Source organism: Bos javanicus, chromosome 20 (assembly GCF_032452875.1).
Source record: "Bos javanicus breed banteng chromosome 20, ARS-OSU_banteng_1.0, whole genome shotgun sequence".
Taxonomy (NCBI): Eukaryota; Metazoa; Chordata; class Mammalia; order Artiodactyla; family Bovidae; genus Bos; species Bos javanicus.
This window is the reverse complement of record NC_083887.1, coordinates 77,812-92,689: the sequence shown is the minus strand read 5'-3', so window position 1 is coordinate 92,689 and position 14,878 is coordinate 77,812. Positions and strand designations below refer to the sequence as shown.

The following is a 14,878-nucleotide window of genomic DNA, read 5'->3' as shown; positions in this document are numbered from 1 at the left end:
TGAGAGTTGGACTGTGAAGAAAGCTGAGCACCAAAGAATTGATGCTTTTAAACTGTGGTGTTGGAGAAGACTCTTGAGAGTCCCTTGGACTGCAAGGAGATCCAACCAGTCCATTCTGAAGGAGATCAGCCCTGGGATTTCTTTGGAAGGAATGATGCTAAAGCTGAAACTCCAGTCCTTTGGCCACCTCATGCGAAGAGTTGACTCATTGGAAAAGACTGTGATGCTGGGAGGGATTGGGGGCAGGAGGAGAAGGGGACGACAGAGGATGAGATGGCTGGATGGCATCACTGACTTGATGGACACGAGTCTGAGTGAACTCCAGGAGTTGGTGATGGACTGGGAGGCCTGGCGTGCTGCGATTCATGGGGTTGCAAAGAGTCAGACACAACTGAGTGACTGAACTGAACTGAACCTATTCTCTGTTTAGAAGAAAAAGTTTTGAACACAGCAATGAAGTTTGCTCCTAGAGGCATCAGAGAGGCACAGTGACTAGAAAAATGCTTACAGAAATGCTGTAAAGAGCTGATAATGTCTTTAATTTCTTGGAGAAAGCAACATATAAGATTATTATACAGAATTACTTGTCTATTTATCACATTTCATAATTTGAGAGTGAGAAAAAGAGAAAGGAAATTAAAGGAAGAGGGGGAAAAAAAGAAAGAAGACATGGAACAGAAATCATTTGCAAATTCTGAGGATTTTAGGATGTGGACAGCCTTTTGCTGTGCTGTGCTTAGTCACTCAGTCTTATCCGACTCTTGGTGACCCCATGGACTGTAGCCCACCAGGCTCCTCTGTCCATGGGGATTTTCCAGGCAAGAATACTGGAGTGGGTTGTCATGCCCTCCTGTAGGTGATCTTCCCTACCCAGGGAAAGAACCCAGGTCTCCCATATTGCACGGGGATTCTTTACCATCTGAGCCACCAGGGAAGTCCATGGACAGTGTTAGATGATCATTATTTAGCCTATAACACTCTTAAAGTGAGACATAAACATAATTTTATTTCTTTTTTTCTTTTAAACTGAAGTTGATATTTTAAAATCACATTGCAGTTTAAAAATCACATATATATCATATTTTATATATATATATATAAATCACATATATATCATATTTTATATATATATATATATATATATATATATTATATACAAGAGATTGTATCCCATTGTGTCTCAGTCACTAAAGAATCAACATGCACTTCAGGAGACATGAGTTCCATCCATGGCTTGGGAAGGTCCCCTGGAAGAGAGCATGGCAACCCACTCCAGTATTCTTCCCTGGAGATTCCCCATGGACAGAGAAGGGGTCTCAAAGATCACACTAATCAGCGAATAAGCACACATTTGAAGAAAAATGTAATAACCATCAACACACTGTGTAAAGTACATTTAAGAAAGCGCTCTCCTCTATCTCTCTTCTCATTCAAAATTACATTAGGTGAGAAAACATTTTGGTGTTGACTAATTTTCTGATGGTCTCCTTCACATCATTATTTCTAAGGCTGTAGATAGGAGATTTAGCATGGGGATCACTACTGTGAAAAGCACAGTGGCTACTTTGATGAAGAGCCATGAGCTTCTGGAGTTGGGTACCCAGTAGAGAAGAAGGATGACCCCATGGAAAATGGTGATGGCAGTCAGGTGGGAGGCACAGGTGGAATAGGCTTTTCGGAGTCCACCGGCTGAAGGCATCTTGATGATGTGACAATTATGAAAACATAGGAGGCGAGAATAATCAGGAGGTGACACACCTCATTGAGAGTAGAAATGATAAAACATGTCATCTGACTGAAGTAAGAGTCAGAGCAAGAGGCAGAGCCGATTGCAGAATGCTCACAGCCAAAGTGATGTATGACGTTAGAACCATACAAGGACAGCTCCAAAAGAGAACATGTGATTGTCAAGGACCACGTTCCACCCCATGTGTAGGTTCCAGTGACCAGGAGGCTGCAGAGCTTAAGAGACACAGCAACTGTGTAGAGCAGGGGGTTACAAACAGCCACAAACTGGTCATAGGCCATCACCACTAACATGAACATCTCCGTAATCACAAGTGTGCAATCAAAGAAGAACTGCAGCATGCAACCCATGTAGGAGATAGTCCTTGTGTCCACAACCAAGATCTGTAAGAGTCTGGGTGTGGTTATAGAAGAGTAACAAAAATCAAGAAAGGAGAGATGGCTGAGAAAGAATTACATGGGGGTGTGAAGTTTGGGATTGATTCTGATGGTCACAATCATACCCAGGTTCTCCACCATAGAGACTGTATAGACAGTGAAGAAGACCAAGAATAGGGGCACCTGGAGCTGTGGGTATTCTGAGAAGCCTGAGAGGATGAAGGTGATTCTGATTTCTCTCATCCATCACTATGGTTTCTGCCAGAGAAAACCAGAGTTCACCCTAAGCAACCAGACATGACAGAAATAGAGGGTACTTTTTTTTCCCCCAGCCTAGACAGGGGACTGGTCTGCAGTGGTGAAGTCTGGGATTTCCCAGGAATACGAATAAGACAGGTGGAGCCCAAGTGGTATACTGTGTGTCTACAGGTGTGGAGCGTGCAAATCAGCTTCTGATGGAGAGGCAAGGAGAGGATGGACTGGGAAGAGCTGAGTGTCACGGTGACTCAGAATATGTCCTTGTTTGAATTTCTCCCAGCTCTGTCTCCCTTTTCTCCACATGGAGAATTCCTTTCTTTAGCTCCATTTAATTGAACTTGTTGATTACGCTTGCAAATTCTTGTTTGTTCAGGCCATTCTAACTGCTCAAGATGTCCTGTTTTTCTCTCACTTTTCCTTAGTGCTCTCCGATCAGAGAGAGGCTTCCCAGGTAGTGTGGTGGTAAAGAATCCTCCTGATAGTGCAGGAGATACAAGGGACATGAGTTCAATCCCTGGGTCAGGAATATCCCCAGGAGAAAGAACTGGCAACCCACTCCAGGATCCTTGCTGCTGAAATCTGATGACAGAGGAACCTGGAGGGCTATAGGCCATGGAGTCGCCAGTCACACAACTGAGAGATCCAGCACCCACCTCATCAGAGAAGCCTCAGGTTTACGTTCCCTTAATGATTTCACCAACTGGCCAAACCTTGTAAAAAGTCACATATTATATCTCCTAGAGAAGATGAATGATGTCTTGTTAACATTCTAGACTCTTTAATCAAGTCAAATTTAACTTGCCTTCAAATTTAACCTCAGTCACTTATTAATATGTCTCTGACAAGCTAAGCTCTCTGAAACCTTACCTATAGAATATAATTCTAAGAATTTGTTTTTTACTACACAATTATGTATAAAATATAACTTAAATTAGTGAATTATTTTCTAAAACATTTAAGACTTTAATTTTACACTTAATAAATGTCCCCCACCAAATTTAGTTTAGAATACTGGAGTGGGTAGCCATTCCCTTCTCCAGGGGATCTTCCCAACCCAGGGATTGGACCCAGGTCTTCCACATTACAGGCAGATTCTTTACCAGCTGAGTCACAAGAGAAGACCAGAAATACTTGAGTGGGTAGCCTATCCCTTTTCCAGCAGATCTTCCCGACCCAGGAATCGAACTGGGGTCCCATGCATTGCAGGCAGATTCTTTACCAGCTGAGCTATCAGGGAAGTCCAACTTTAATTATTTTCTAAAACATTTAAGACTTTAATTTCACATGTAATAAATGGCCCCCACCAAATTTAGTTTCTTCTCTTGTATTTCTAATGCTGTTTTTCATGTTTACTTTCAATTTAAAATATTTGACCTCAAAATATTCTACAATGTAGCACTGCCTATAATTTTACGAAGTCTGAAATGGTGCAAACAGTGACTAAGAAGTATAAAAAATGCATACACGGAGGAAATCTTTTTCTTACTTAATTATTTTCTAATGTTTCCTTCTTAGATGCACATTTTCATTAATGTCTCAAGCCATCAAGGCATGAGCTTTGTTTTGTCCATTTTTCCCTGTCCTTGTCTGTATCTCTATGATTTCTTTTCCATCCAAGGTTAAGGCTGTGAAAAATGTAATTAGGGCAAAATGAACATATTCTTCAAAATACACTCCCATCTTAATTGCTAGCTACCACCCATCTACTCAGCAGCTATCTTTATTTAGCCCACCTACAGCCATCCTTCAGGACTAATTTTCATTCAGTCTTAATTTAAAATCATGCTCAAATGCTTCAATTCAGTTCAGCTCAGTCGCTCAGTCGTGTCCAACCCTTTGTGACCCCATGAATCGCAGGCCAGGCCTCCCTGTCCATCACCAACTCCTGGAGTTCACCCAGATTCACGTCCATTGAGTCAGTGATGCCATCCAGCCATCTCATCCTCTGTCGTCCCCTTCTCCTCCTGCCCCCCATCCCTCCCAGCATCACAGTCTTTTCCAATGAGTCAACTCTTCGCATGAGGTGGCCAAAGTACTGGAGTTTCAGCTTTAGCATCATTCCTTCCAAAGAAATCCCAGGGCTGATCTCCTTCAGAATGGACTGGTTGGATCTCCTTGCAGTCCAAGGGACTCTCAAGAGTTTTCTCCAACACCACAGTTCAAAAGCATCAATTCTTCAGCACTCAGCCTTCTTCACAGTCCAACTCTCACATCCATACATGACCACAGGAAAAACCATAGCCTTGACTAAATGAACTTTTGTTGGCAAAGTAATGTCTCTGCTTTTGAATATGCTATCTAGGTTGGTCATAACTTTTCTTCCAAGGAGTAGGAGTCTTTTAATTTCATGGCTGCAGTCACCATCTGCAGTGATTTTGGAGCCCCCAAAATAAAGTCTGACACTGTTTCCACTGTTTCCCCATCTATTTCCCATGAAGTGATGGGACCAGATGCCATGATCTTAGTTTTCTGAATGTTGAGCTTTAAGCCAACTTTTTCACTCTCCTCTTTCACTTTCATCAAGAGGCTTTTTAGTTCCTCTTCACTTTCTGCCATAAGGTGGTGTCATCTGCATATCTGAGGTTATTGATATTTCTCCCGGCAATCTTGATTCCAGCTTATGTTTCTTCCAGTCCAGCTTTTCTCATGATGTACTCTGCATATAAGTTAAATAAGCAGGGTGACAATATACAGCCTTGAAGTAATCCTTTTCCTATTTGGAACCAGTCTGTTGTTCCATGTCCAGTTCTAACTGTTGCTTCCTCACCTGCATACAAATTTCTCAAGAGGTAGATCAGGTGGTCTGGTATTCCCATCTCTTTCAGAATTTTCCACAGTTTATTGTGATCTACACAGTCAAAGGCTTTGGCATAGTCAATAAAGCAGAAATAGATGTTTTTTCTGGAACTCTATTGCTTTTTCCATCATCCAGTGGATGTTGGCAATTTGATCTCTGGTTCCTCTGCCTTTTCTAAAACCAGCTTGAACATCAGGAAGTTCATGGTTCACATATTGCTGAAGCCTGGCTTGGAGAATTTTGAGCATTACTTTACTAGCGTGTGAGATGAGTGCAATTGTGCGGTAGTTTGAGCATTCTTTGGCATTGCCTTTCTTTGGGATTGGAATGAAAACTGAACTTTTCCAGTTCTGTGGCCACTGCTGAGTTTTCCAAATTCGCTGGCATATTGAGTGCAGCACTTTAACAGCATCATCTTTCAGGGTTTGGAATAGCTCAACTGGAATTCTATCACCTCCACTAGCTTTGTTTGTAGTGATGCTTTCTAAGGCCCACTTGACTTCACATTCCAGGATGTCTGGCTCTAGGTCAGTGATCACACCATCGTGATTATCTGGGGCATGAAGATCTTTTTTGTACAGTTCTTCTGTGTATTCTTGCCATCTCTTCTTAATATCTTCTGCTTCTGTTAGGTCCATACCATTTCTGTCCTTTATCGAGCCCATCTTTGCATGAAATGTTCCTTTGGTATCTCTGATTTTCTTGAAGAGATCCCTAGTCTTTCCCATTCTGTTGTTTTCCTCTATTTCTTTGCATTGATTGCTGAGGAAGTCTTTCTTATCTCTTTTTGCTATACTTTGAAACTCTCCATTCAGATGCTTATATCTTTCCTTTTCTCCTTTGCTTTTCACTTCCATATTCAAAATCATCTCCATACAAATTACCTGCAAACTGAGCACTTCTGTCTGGATTTCTGTGATCTCTAAAAGAACTAAACTACCAATGCAGCAGACATAAGAGACACGGGTTCTACCCCTGGGTTGGGAAAATCCCCTGGAAGTGTGTATGTATTCTTGCTTGGACAATCCCATGGACAGAGGAGCCTGGCGGGCTATAGGGTTGTTTATAAAGAGTCAGAAAGGACTGAAGCGACTTGGCATGCACAGTATCACTGCATTACCTAGATTGCTTGATAGCTACTTCTTTCATTTTACTCACTGCAGGAATTTTTATTTTTGTGCGCAAAATACACACATTTTGGTTTATAAAAGCATAATTACCTTTTAATATCAAATACCAGGCAACATATTTCAGACTACTTTGGGGTTTAATTCAGAACTCAAATTTGCTGTACTGCTCTAACTTGCTTTCACCTGAATGATTTTAAACTCAAAAAAATTAATGCAAAGTCTGGCATATTTCTTTACAGCTTTATAGATTTCTTTTTAATATTTCCCTAATTTTTAAATTATTTTTAATTGAAAACAAATACTACTACTTGAATGCCCACCAAGGACATCATTCAGCTATATAAGCAAAGTTCAAAACTAAATGCATCCCATGAATATTAAAGATATAAGAAATAAGTTCAATATCTTGTATTCTTACCCTTTAATGAATTAAATGAATACCATTTCATTGCTACTGGGGTTGCATAGGTGCTTCTCTGCCAGAATTATTGTTAATTTCAGAATTTCCCACATCAGAATGAAAGTAAATTACTTAAACAACTCACCAGAAGCCATATAGTCTTTATAGACTGATTTACTGAAGACTTCTTTAATTTAAATAAGAATCTTGAAAAGTATTTAACAAAAATACGTACATTTAATTTAAATTGTTGTAATAAGAGTATTGTAACCTCTTCCAAAGTATATTTCAGTAAAGTCATCAAGAAAATTACATTTTTTTTCTCATTAAAAAATAGAGACACTCTTAAGGGTAAGCGATACTTGTAAACTAAACTTAGGGGTCATGCTGTATATTTACGTCTACCTGAGTGACCTGGGGATTCACACCCCAGAGAATTTTGATTGGAGTGTTTTCCATGAGCTACAAACAAGACAATTTAAAGAAAATCCCTTATTCCTCATTTAAAATATAACTTATTTTAAATCATTAAATCATATAGGAAGCTTGAGCATGTTTATCTTCTCATCTTAGAAAAATAGCACTAGCAATCAACCTGTTTATATTTATCATGGAAGACATGAATTCCAAAATTCAGAAAGAGAAAATCACAATTAGTGTCCAATAGACCAAGCATAGTGTTGTTCCCATAGACCAAGCATAGTGTTATGTTTATTTCAGTCTTTCCTCTAAGTTTTCTTATTTGAACATCTATATTTGCAAAAACACACATTCAATATCACACTGAATAGAAATATGATATTATGGGATTTGCAGTTATTATTGTATCCCAGTGTTTCCCTGTATTATTAAAACTTGTTGAATATACATTTTTTGATAATGCAGTTGATAGGTTTGCTGAATTATGTGGTATGTTGCTGCTGCTAAGTCACTACAGTCTTGTCCGACTCTGTGTGACCCCATAGATGGCAGCCCACCAGGCTCCCCGTCCCTGGGATTCTCCAGGCAAGAGCACTGGAGTGGGTTGCCATTTCCTTCTCCAATGCATGAAAGTGAAAAGTGAAAGGGAAGTCGCTCAGTCGTGTCCGACTCTTAGCGACCCCATGGACTGCAGCCCACCAGGCTCCTCTGTCCATGGGATTTGCCAGGCAAGAGTACTGGAGTGGGGTGCCATTGCCTTCTGGTCTATTTCATCATCATAAACTGCTGCAGATTCACTGGCTTGAAAAATACTCATTTATTAATTCACAATTTTGTATGCCCGAAGTTAGGCACAATACACCTGGTCCCTCTTTTCAAGTTATCACAAGGCTGAAATCAAAGTGTCATCAAGTTTCTCATCTAGAAATTGGTTCTCTTCCAAGCTCATTCATGTTGTTGGAATAATGCAGTTCCTTGAAGTTGTGGGAATAAGGTCTTGTTTCCTTGACATCTGTTTTGGGGTTATTCACAGTTCCTAGAATCCACTTCTAGGTATCTGCTTTGTTTTCTCTGCTCAAGTCATTCTCACACTTCAAATCTCTCAACACCCTCTTATAATTCACACATCTCTTTAAAGAGGGATTCAAGTGTTTTTAACAAATCATCGGATTACATGAGATTCACCAATCAGGATAGTCTTTCTTTTCTCATGATCAACTGATTTAAAACTAGTTATAATTTAAAAGTATTTGCCAGCAGCTCCCAGATTAATGTGTAATTGAATGGCTAGTTGAAGATATGTGTGCACCAAATGGTGGGGAATCTTAAGGACTAGTATAGACTTCTACTTGTCACTCATGAGGTCAACATCTTTGTAATCTTTCCATTTATACCTCATTCTATTTAAAATAGCACCTACTTGCTTGAATGTTTTACTTAAGAGAAGAAACTTGATGATTTGTGATTCCATTATAAGAAGGTAAGAAAGCAAACATAGTTTTTAATCTCACAATAAATAGAAGGAGGAAAAGATGAGAATGGTGATCGAAAATAGAAAATGGACAGCGAAATAGAAATAAGGGATTGAGCAAAACTAAAATTCTGATGTTTAAAATGATACATAAAATCAATCTTCTGATAGATAAATTGATTAAAAATAACATCATAACACAATTGCTACTCAAGAAGAAAAATGGAACTTCATTACAGATGCTGTCAATGAAGAAAAAATAGAGAGTATTATGTAGAAGTTTCTTCCAAAAAATTTGACTACTTAGTTGATGTAGAAAAATCATTTGAACCATACAAATAAACTTACCAAAGATGAAATACAAAATATGAATAGCCTCTATCTTCTTATGAAATTGAATTTTCAGTTAAAAATCTTCCCACAAAGAGAACCCCAGGTCCATACTATTAAATGGTAAATTCTGTCAAGCATTTAAGTAACAAATAGCACCAAAAAAACATGGATATTTGAATAAACAGAGCAATAAGAGATATATGCAACACTTTTTCTTCATCCCATTAATATAGCTCATACTCAAACTGGAGGCATTGAGATTTGAATTCAGTCAGTCTGGCCGCAGAATTTGTGCTCTTAGTTAAAAAGTTATGTCTTTTGATTGCAGCTGGGCCATAAAGATTCTTAAAGGATAAGCTTATGATCATGGGTTTTATAGTCTCACAATTGGGAAGGTTTTAGTTGAAAGAAGGACTTGATTAGGATTTTGCTCCAGGAGGATGATTGAGACAGGAAGGGGAGGAGGGGCTAGAGGAGGAAATAAGACTGGAAATGTTATTTAAACTTGATGCTGTTACTATCTTGCCTATACCTTGTGTGAAACATGTACTTAGGATTGTGTTTATTTGTATGTGACAGCGTTCTAATTCCCAAACATCCATGTACATAAGAATATTCCAAGAGGCTTGTTTAAAATGAACATTCCTGGGTTTCTCTGCCAAATATCCGTGAGTTCAACTGATTTCGCAGGTGATTCTGACAGAGGTTCTAAGAAACCTCTATGATAGAAACCAAAGATTTCTGGATTTTATTTTCAGCTACAAATATCTAGAACCCAGCGCTGTGCAAGTACAATGATAGAAATCTTTGGCCTGCTTCCTGACCTTCGGAAGCTCAGGATTTGGTTGAAGAGGCAAAGACAATTCAATCAACAAAGTGCAAAACCTGAAAATGATTAATTAGTTTAGAATGTGTGAATCATAACTCTATAGTTTAAAACCTGATAGCTGACATGCGGGTTACTGGCAACCATCAGTATATATATATTATTTTGTCCCCAGTAAAAAATGTATTTCTCAAGGAAGCAAAAATTGTAAATGAAGGTACGAAGTTTATTTTTAGAGACATAGCACAACAAGTGGGAGAGCAGGCAGAGAAACTGTTTAGTTAAGATCGAAGCAAGGCAGAGAGGCACACCAGGAAAGAAAGGGTGTGGGTGTCCCCTACAGTGAGGAGGAGCCACCACCAATATTTCTGATCATTTTCTGAGTTTTGGGACATCTCTGGTGTTTCATGGGCTTCCCTGGTGGTTCAGAGGTAAAGAATCCATCTGACAGGCAGAGGACACATGTTTTATCCCTGGATCAGGAAGATCCCCTGGAGAAGGAAATGGCAATCCACCCCAGTATTCTTGTCTGGAGAATCCCATGGATAGAAGGGTTGTAAAAGAGATATGACTTAGTAACTAACCAACAACCATCAACAACAAAACCAGACAAAGATGTTGCAAAAAAAAAAAAAAATCGGGGGAGGAGCCAAGATAACGGGGAGAACACTTTCTACAAATTCATCAAAAGAGCATTTAAACGTCGAGTAAATTAACAACTTCTGAATGCCGGCAGAGGACATCAGGCACCCAGAAAAGCAACCCAACTCTTCGAAAGGAGGTAGGAAAAAATATTAAAAACAAAGACTGAGGGACGGAGTTCCGGGAAGGAATCTTAAAAAAGAGAAGTTTCCAAACATCAGGAAACCTTCTCACTGCCGAATCTGTGCCGAGCTTTGGAAGCACAGAGGGCAACATAACAGGGAGAAAAAATAAATAAACAATTTAAAAATTCTACGGTAACTCAGAGAAAGCGCAGACGCCTGCATCCGCCATTAGCAAACCGGGGCTGGGCAGGGAGCGTGGGCTGCATCGCTAAGAATCTGGCCTGAATACCCTGAGCGCTATCTGAGCGAAATAATTTGGGCTAGCAGACTGTGGGATACCTACCACGCGAAGCCAGCCCTAACCTAAGACATGGAAAAGGACTGAACAGAGATAGCCGGCTGCAGATTCTCCGGTGACAGGCAGCCAGAGCCGGAAGGGGGCAATGTGAGACATTATCTATAAAATTGTAAGCAGGCTTCTTTGCTAACTAAAACTTCTTGGGGGTCTGGACGGTCAACATCTGCCTGAGAACGGTTTTACATCCAGACAACCGAGTCGATTCGCAGCATTTCGCCTGGGAAGAGCAAATTGGCGCTCAGACCTGGGAAGAGCACAAAACGCAGGCCCAACTGAGTCTGCGTCTCTGAGGAACCCGAGTGCCTGAACCTGAGCGGCTTGGACTGGGAGCTGCATGCAGCCCAGGGCCAGCCTCGGATTGTTGCGGAACAACCTAGAGTCCGAGCAGTGTGGACAGGGAGGCTAGCAGACCCAGGGTGGCTGAGGCACTTCGAGCCCACGCCAGTGTTATTTGTTTTCCCTCCCTCCCTCCCCACAGCGCGACTGAACAAGTAAAAAAAAAAAAAAAAAAAAAAGAACACCGTGTGAGTGCAGATACTGAAGAGACTAGCAAACAGAAGAAGATATAACCCTTGGAAGCTACAGGTAGATCAAAATACTACGGACTACATGGCCTATAGATCTTGAGAAATATAAATCTGACCAAGGAACTAGCCACTGAACTCAAAAAAAAAAAAACAACAAAAAAGTCCTAGATATATTTTTATTATTTTTACGATCATTCTTTCAGTCCTCTATTGTTCCTTTAATTTTCACTACTTTGCAAAAAAAAAAAAAAAGACCCTATTTCTTCTTCAGCAAACTTCACCCTTCTCTTTAACATTGGAAATTCCAAACTCAGGTCATTATCAATTTTGTACCTATAGAATTTCTGTGGTCTTCTCATTTCCTTCTTCCATTGTATATCTGAAATTCCAAACCTAGATGCTTTTTGGTGTTTGATATCAATTTTGATTTTTGTGACATTGTTCGTAGTTTGTCTCCTTCTTCCACATTGTATTTGAAATTCCAAAACTCTAGATTTTTAATTTTGCTTTCTGGTATTAGTTATCAATACCTGTACTTTCTTTATAATTTTACACCTTGTTTGGTTTGCTTCTTTTCTCGTATTTTTGAAATTTACTCTAGATTTTAAGGCTTTCTGGTATTAGTTATCAATTTTTACCTGTACTTTCAATGTTCGCTTTCTTTAACATCGTATTTTGAAATTACTCTACTCTAGATTTTTAAATGTGTTAAATTTTGTTACCCAATCTTCAGGTCACTAGGGAGTGAGATTACTGGCTCTCTCTCCCTTTGGATCCACCAGGTCGCCTGTGTCTCCTCCCTAATACTCTACCCAACTCTGTGAATTTCTGTGTGTTCCAGACGGTGGAGAACACTTAGAACTGATTACTGGCTGGATATGACCGTTATCCTTCTCCAGTTACCTTCCTCCTTCTTCTCTTCTCTGTGAACATCTCTGAGTGGTCCAGTTGTGGAGTGCACATAAGGAAGTGACTACTGGCTTCTCTCCACTATTGATTCACCTCATCTCATTTGGGTCACCTCTAATCCTCTTCTCTTCTCCATGTAACCCTGTGAACCTCTAGGAGTGACCCTCACTGTAGAGAAAATCATCTTTAATGTAGATGTTTTATCAATGGTGCTGTATAGAAGGAAATTTGAAACTACTGTAAAAATAAGACCGATAATCGGAAGCAGGAGACTTAAGTCCAAACCCTGACTCCAGGGAACTCCTGACTCCAAGGAACATTCGTGCACAGGAGCTCATCAAATGCCTTAACCAAACTAAGTTCCAGGGTAAGACATACCAAGCCAATTCTCCAGCAACAAAGGAACACAGTGAACTTCAAGATACAAGCTGCCCAAAGTCACTCCAAAACTATAGACATCTCATAACTCATTACTGGACATTTCATTGCACTAGAAATACAGCTAGAACAAGCTTAAACCTTGACAAGCCACCTGAGTGAGGCATACCATAATAAAGAGAACTCCACAAACTCACAGAATACAGAAAGTACACTCAAATTACAAGATGAAGAGACAGAGGAATACTCAGCAGATAAAGGAACAGGATAAATGCCTACCAAACCAAACAAAAGAGGAAGAGATAGGGAATCTACATGATTTCGAATAATGATAGTGAAATTGATCCAAAATGTTGAAACTAAAATGGAATCACAGATAAATAGCCTGCAGACAAAGTTGAGAAGATGCAAGAAAGGTTTAACAAGGACCTAGAAGAAATAAAAAAGAGTCAATATATAATGAATAATGCAATAAGTGAAATTAAAAACACTATAGAGGCAACAAATAGTAGAATAACAGAAGCAGAAGACAAGATTAGTAGATTAGAAGATAGAATGGTAAAAATAAATGAATCAGAGAGGATAAAAGAAAAACAGATTAAAAGAAATGAGGACAATCTCAGAGACCTTCAGGACAATATTAAACGCTACAACATTCAGATCATGGGTTCCAGAAGAAGAAGACAAAGAAAAGACCATGAGAAAATACTTGAGGAGATAATAGTTTCCTAAAATAGGGAAGGAAATTTAGTCAAGTACCAAACAGGATAAACCCAAGGAGAAACACCCCAAGACACATATTAATCAAATTAACAAAGATCAAACTCAAGAACAAATATTAAAAGCAGCAAGGAAAAACAACAAATAACACACAAGGGAATTCCCATAAGGATAACAGCTGATCTTTCAATAGAAACTCTTCAAGCCAGGAGGGAATGGCAAGACATACTTAAAATGATGAAAGAAAATAACCTACAGCCCAGATTATTGTACCCAGCAAGGATCTCATTCAAATATGAAGGAGAAATCAAAAGCTTTTCAGACAAGCAAAAGCTGAAAGACCAGCTCTCCAACAAATACTAAAGGATATTCTCTAGACAAGAAACACAAAAAATAAACTCAGACCCAAAACAATAAAGTAAATGGCAACGGGAACATACTTATCAGTAATTACCTTAAATGTAAATGGGTTGAATACCCCAACCAAAAGACAAAGACTGGCTGAATGGATACAAAAACAAGACCCCTACATATGTTGTCACAAAGACCCACCTCAAAGCAAGGGACACATACAGACTGAAAGTGAAGGGCTGGAAAAAGATTTTCCATGCAAATAGGGACCAAAAGAAAGCAGGAGTAGCAATACTCATATCAGATAAAATAGACTTTAAAACAAAGTTGGTGAAAAGAGACAAAGAAGGTCACTACATAATGATCAAAGGATCAATCCAAGAAGAAGATATAACAATTATAAACATATATGCACCCAACATGGGAGCACCACAGTACGTAAGACAAATGCTAACAAGTATGAAAGGAGAAATTAACAATATCACAATAATAGTGGGAGACTTTAATACACCTATGGATAGATCAACTAAACAGAAAATTAACAAGGAAACACAAACTTTAAATGATACAATAGACCAGTTAGACCTAATTGATATCTATAAGTCATTTCATCCCAAAACAATGAATTTCACCTTTTTCTCCAGCGCACATGGAACCTTCTCCAGGATAGATCACATCCTGTGCCATAAAGCTAGCCTTAGTAAATTCAAAAAATAGAAATCATTCCAAACATTTTTTCTGACCACAATGCAGTAAGATTAGATCTCAATTACAGGAGAAAAACTGTTAAAAATTCCAACATATGGAGGCTGAACAACACGCTGCTGAATAACCAACAAATCACAGAAGAAATCAAAAAAGAAATCAAAATTTGCATAGAAATGAATGAAAATTAAAAACCTGTGGGACACGGTAAAAGCAGTCCTAACATAGCAATACAGGCACACCTCAAGAAACAAGAAAAAGTCAAATAAATAACCTAACTCTACACCTAAAGCAACTAGAAAAGGAAGAAATGAAGAACCCCAGGGTTAGTAGAAGGAAAGAAATCTTAAAATTAGAGCAGAAATAAATGTAAAAGAAACAAAAGAGACCATAGCAAAAATCAA

At 39.0% G+C, this 14,878-nt stretch overlaps 1 pseudogene; it reads right to left on the bottom strand.

Moving 5' to 3' along the window:
• Nucleotides 1-1,436: 1,436 nt before the first annotated feature.
• On the bottom strand, nt 1,437-12,080 carry LOC133233317 (olfactory receptor 1165-like; annotated as a pseudogene).
• Nucleotides 12,081-14,878: the final 2,798 nt, after the last annotated feature.